The following is a 5,484-nucleotide window of genomic DNA, read 5'->3' as shown; positions in this document are numbered from 1 at the left end:
TGTGAGGGGTCTATTTAAAGACATAACAAACTCCATGAAGAAAGATAACTTAAGAGAGAAGAATACAATATCTTTGAATTAAAGGTCATAGTGATATATCTGAAGTTGAGAACGAAGAAGACAATAATCTTTGATATCTTATTTCATTTCATTAACATAATATTAGAGTTCAAAGTCATGGTGATGACAATCGTGTAGTTAGAAAAACTAAAAAAAAATAAAAAATCAAATTATTGCATGACAACACAATAAGTAAATGAAAGCTCCTTGAATAATCCAGGAGAGCATTTGTATACTCTTTTGGGTCTTGTACTCTTGTAATATATATGAAATCATTTTAACACACACAATCACCTTCTACACACCTTGGTGGAAAATGAAATCCGCACTATTGCGTGGACAATGAGCATCAATGACACAATGGGAATGACTCACTATAATGAAAAAAGAGAAGAAAAAAATATTACTAAAATATGATAAAATATTGAGTATGAAGTAACCAAAAAAATTTAAAAGGATAGAAATGGTTTTACCTTTAACGAACATTGTAACAAAAAATATAAAAAGAAAAATGATCATAGGATAAACATTTGCTCTTGGTGGAATCATGTTTGTTCCTGTGTTTGTTGTTAGTAGCTTTTAGCAGTATCTTATATTGTAATTGGTCATATAATTGATCTCCTAAATTTTTATTATTGTTATAAAACATGGCATCCATGGAAGGAAAGAGAGAAAAGCTATGAAACTATTGTATTGATATGAAAGAGTGATATTACAAGTTGCCCACTGATAGGGTTGTTACAAGTTATTTATACTAATGCCTACCAGGACTAATATGCCACTCATTTATATCTCTAATAGTCCCCCGCAAGAAATACAAAGTCATCAAACAAGTGCTTATCCAACAAGAAGAAACCACAACTCAAGGTTTAACCGCTTGAAGGATGAGGCATCAAAGCAACGCTTAACCACCATCCGACAGAAGCAATCATCAACAAAGCCAATTAAGGCACAACGCTTAACCATTCATGACGGAAGCTTATCAACATGGCTGATCCATCATGAACAGAAGCACAAAACAAGAAAAACAAGGATATCCAAAATCAATGATGATATCTGAAAGAAAAAGAAATGCAAGGAAGGGCCAAATTGTACAATGGAAGGAGGTCATATGTTGAACAAACTTCGTACCAAAGGTACTATAAAGCAACAAGATCAAGGTTCCAAGATATATAAAAAGAGATGCCTTCCAATGCCGAGCCGAGACAAAAGGAACCAAATGCAACCTGTAAAAGGACTGCCCAAAATTTGACAACTAAATTTTATCTTCAAAGGGTGCTGCCACTTGCATAATGCAACCAACAGTAGCACTAAACAGAGAGATAACAAATAGGTGTTTTTTAAATTTTATCTTCAAAGGGTGCTGCCACTTGCATGATGTGCCACTCATCTATATCTCTAATAATTATATTGGCTGTTATTTTGGCTTTAGCATAGCCTTTCTGTATTGTGGTTAGTGTCGATTAAGACATTGTTTATCTTGTTTGGGTTAGCACCCCTTGTGTCTAACTTTTTATTTAATTAAATTTTCCGTTTAATATTTTTTAAATTTTAGTCATATTTTTCACCCTTTGCATATTTGAAATAGAATTATATTTTAAAGTTTCTAAAGTTTATGATCTCTTTACATCAAGTAAATAGATTTTAACCCTTATAGAGTTGTAAAAAAACTTCCAAAAAATTTAATAATTCCTCGAAAAAAATTAATAATTATTAAATGTTTCTTAATTACATCAATGAGTTGTTGTTGTTATCCCTTTTTTTTTTGGATAGTGGCCAAGGTTTTCAAACCCTGAACTTGCATATTTTATGCATTGTTTCAACCAACTGAGCTAAGCTCACGAGGACTGTTGTTACCCCTTTACCACGCTTAATAAGGAGGTCATATAAAAACTTACCATTCCAAAGAGTTCCTTCTACTTTTTTTTACCAAATTTTTATTATTTTGTGAGAAAATGATGTGGTGGGTGAATTTCGGACCCCAAACAACCCTTTTATTCATCTTAAGAGATACGATTCTAACCACTAAATTATTTTACAAAAAAGGGAAAACGATAAAACAATAATAATAATGTTATAATTACTAAATATCTCTTAGATATGCAAGGTCCGAAGTTCGAACCTCGGACACCAAAAAAAAAATTATCTCTGAGGTACATCAATATGTTGTATTTGTCCACTTAATAAGAATGTCACATAAAAAACTTACAAATCATAATTTATTTATTTTTTTATCAAATTTTCATTATTTTATAGACTTTCATGAAAGAAAAGGGGGAAATCTCAAAATAAGAATAATATTAATAGACAATACAACACCCCAATTTTCATAGTCTTGCTTGTGATCGATGTTTATTGTGTTTATGATGATATTGAATTATAGGATTAAGTGTAGGATATATTCTATGAGCTTAGAACCTCTTTAGAATGAGATAACATTTTTGTCACAATTTTTTATTATCTCACATTGTGAGGGTATCAAGCTGGAATGTATTTGAAAATTTGTGAAGGAATTGATTAAGAAAAGATTGGATTGTAAGGATGAATTATTGAGTTGAGATTAATTAGGAGAAATGGAATTGAAATCCATTCTCTTCGGTAGCCATAGCCATTGAGATAACACAAGAACAAACTATTCCTTTCTCCAAAACGGAAAAGGTTAGAATAATTGAGAGAGTTGGCAATGGCGAGGAGAGTTGGTGAAGGTGGTGACAATGGAGCAATTACATTTTAGAAGAAAAACATGAATTCTCTCTCTTATTTTTTATTTTTACAAAAAATAACGTGTTTTAAACCATATCTTGAAAACGCAGAGATTCGACCACGGCTCCGCCTCTCCTATGATGGAGAGTTACTAATGACCTAACATAGTAAAATGTTGCATGTTAAAGTACCATGATCGTACCCTAAAAAATGTGTCTTTCCATGCTTAACATGATGACTAAGTTGAAAAACTTCTACGGCCACTAGGTTGCCCATAAGCTATATAGCTCTCTACATCATTCTATCGATGTACGAAGCTATAACTTTCATAACTCAGAGTTGTAACTTTCTAAATCTTGCAAACCTCTATTTTTCATGTGAATCTCTAAATCCTTGTTATATGCTTTGTTTACTTCTGCATTCTATTTTAGTATCTTAGAATCTTATAATTGTATTTGTGTTGTTTGTCATTTTGGATCTTAAATAACTAAACTTGGTATTTGGAAATACTTAAAACTAATCCACTTCAATCCTCGTTGGATCGATACTTTACTTACTTTTTATTACTTCTTGCGATAGTGTATACTTGGACTAGATATGCATTTAAAATAATCAACTTTTCTAAGCATCAATAGTTGCTCTGAATCAGTGCCTAGTATTTTGTTTCTGCATTTTATTTTATTGTTTCAAGTTTATATCCACTGTCCATTTTATCTGATGGTTGGGGATGGAGCATCGGAGAGCACTGCATGATTTGGGTTGTCGAAGATCCAAATTGTTGTGTTTGTTTGTCTTTTTTAAGGGTCATGTTAACCAGTGCCGAATGAAACAAATATAATAATATTTACATTGAAAGATGTGTAATTAATGCATTAAAAGATTAATAAATGTCTTTTTTTACTTTCACTTTCTTCTTTTGCCTTCCTTAACAAATGCCCTGCTCCCGGTTAACATTTCCCTTTTTTTAAATAACTAAGATAGGGAAAAGTTTGTACTACTATTAATTAAAATGGCACAAATGCTCGTTTTACAGTCATCCTTGAAAATACTTGAACTTTATATTGAGGTTACAAGGATAAACTTGTAAAGTGAGCTAGCACTTCAAGTGTTTCACTATGGCACAAATGGCACAAGTGCTTTGTGTTTCACTATGACAAAAATCTTACAAAAGAAGAGGATGTAGCCAACTCGCTCACCATGCTTTCCGCTAACTAGGTTACATCTTTTTTTGGGAACTGCCCTCTTGTGACAATAATAATCTTGCATTTCTTAATTATTTTCATATATAGAATTAAGATTGAGAAATTTAAGTTGAAGTGTGGGAAAAACCAAAAGTGTAACAAGATTATGGTTCCTAAATATAAAATTATAAGCTTAGAAATAACATAAAATTATTTTTCACTTTCACTATTAAAGATATTTTGGTAGTCGGTAGGGTTAGAAAGTAAACGTAATATGCTTAAATTGAAGGTCATGATGATATCTCTAAAGTTACGAGGGAAGAAGACAATCTAGATAATATTTTTTTTTGTTGTCTTCTTTCATTTCATTAGCATAATCCTAGAGTACAAAACTATAACTACAACCATGTAATTAGAATAACTAAAAGAAAATTGAATTATTGCAAGAGAACTCTTTAGAGTACAAAATCATAACTACAACAGTGTAATTAGAAAAACTAAGAAAAAATCAAATTTTTGCATGACAACAAAATAAGTAAATGAAAGCTCATTGAATACAAAATAAGGTCTTGTACTCTGTAATATATGAAATCATTCTAACACTCACAATAACGTCCTACACACTTTGGTATAATACCAGGTCCGCACATGAACCTTGGACAAGTACCATCCCTGCCACATAGAACTATAAAAAAAAATGTTAATATATTAAGTATGAAGTAACAAAGAATGTTGAAAAGGAAAAAATTGTTTTACCTTTCATGCTCATTGTAACAATAAGTGGAGAAAGAAAGATGATCATATCAAAAACATTTTTTGTTAGTAGATTCATGTTTGTTCCTCTGTGTTTCTTGTCAGTAGCTCTTAGCAGTATCTCATCTTATATTGTTATATATATGCTTCGAATAATTTTAATTGATCTCGTACCACTTTATTATATTGGCTGTTATTTTGGCCTTTAGAATAGGTGATTTTGCAAAATTCTTTTTGTATTGTGGTTGGTGTGTCGATTAAGACATTGTTTATCTTGCTTGGGTTAGCACCCCTTGTGTCTAACTCTAACCTTTTTATTTATTTTAATTTTAGCCATATTTTCATCTTTCGTATGTATGAAAGTAGGCATGGCAACAAAACCCATACTCGTGGTTACCCGCCCGAACCAAACCCAATTTGACGGGTTTTCACCATTTTGATTGGGTTTGGGTATGGGTTTGGGTTTTCCCCGATCTCGAAACACGGGTATGGGACGGGTAACGGGTATATAGATACCCACCCCGAACCCATACCCAAACCCGTCCAAAATGTAAAAAACTACTTTATGTTGATATGTTATGTTATTTTGTTTGATAATTGTCATGTTAATAAAAACTATCATTGATATTTAAAGGATCAACTAAATAATTTTGTCTAACAAATGTGAAAGTGAGCTTATTGTTGGATAATGTATTACAACATTGCTCTTGGGGATGCAAAAAAAACTTATATTTTTTATTAAAATAATTATTCAATGCGGGGACGGGGATGGGGCGGGGATACCCGA

The 5,484-nt window shown here is 31.7% G+C and overlaps 1 long non-coding RNA gene across 1 annotated transcript; it reads right to left on the bottom strand.

Annotated features, from left to right (window-relative positions):
* Positions 1-4,275: 4,275 nt before the first annotated feature.
* Positions 4,276-4,861, bottom strand: LOC120580823 (uncharacterized). Its single transcript, XR_005646584.1, has 2 exons — positions 4,701-4,861; positions 4,276-4,629 (listed from the first exon to the last, which is right to left on the bottom strand). It is a non-coding gene; the product is annotated as an uncharacterized lncRNA (long non-coding RNA).
* Between the last annotated feature and the right edge of the window lie 623 nt (positions 4,862-5,484).

Source organism: Medicago truncatula, chromosome 6 (genome assembly GCF_003473485.1).
Source record: "Medicago truncatula cultivar Jemalong A17 chromosome 6, MtrunA17r5.0-ANR, whole genome shotgun sequence".
NCBI classification, from domain to species: Eukaryota; Viridiplantae; Streptophyta; class Magnoliopsida; order Fabales; family Fabaceae; genus Medicago; species Medicago truncatula.
This window is presented reverse-complemented; position numbering and strand designations above follow the sequence as displayed.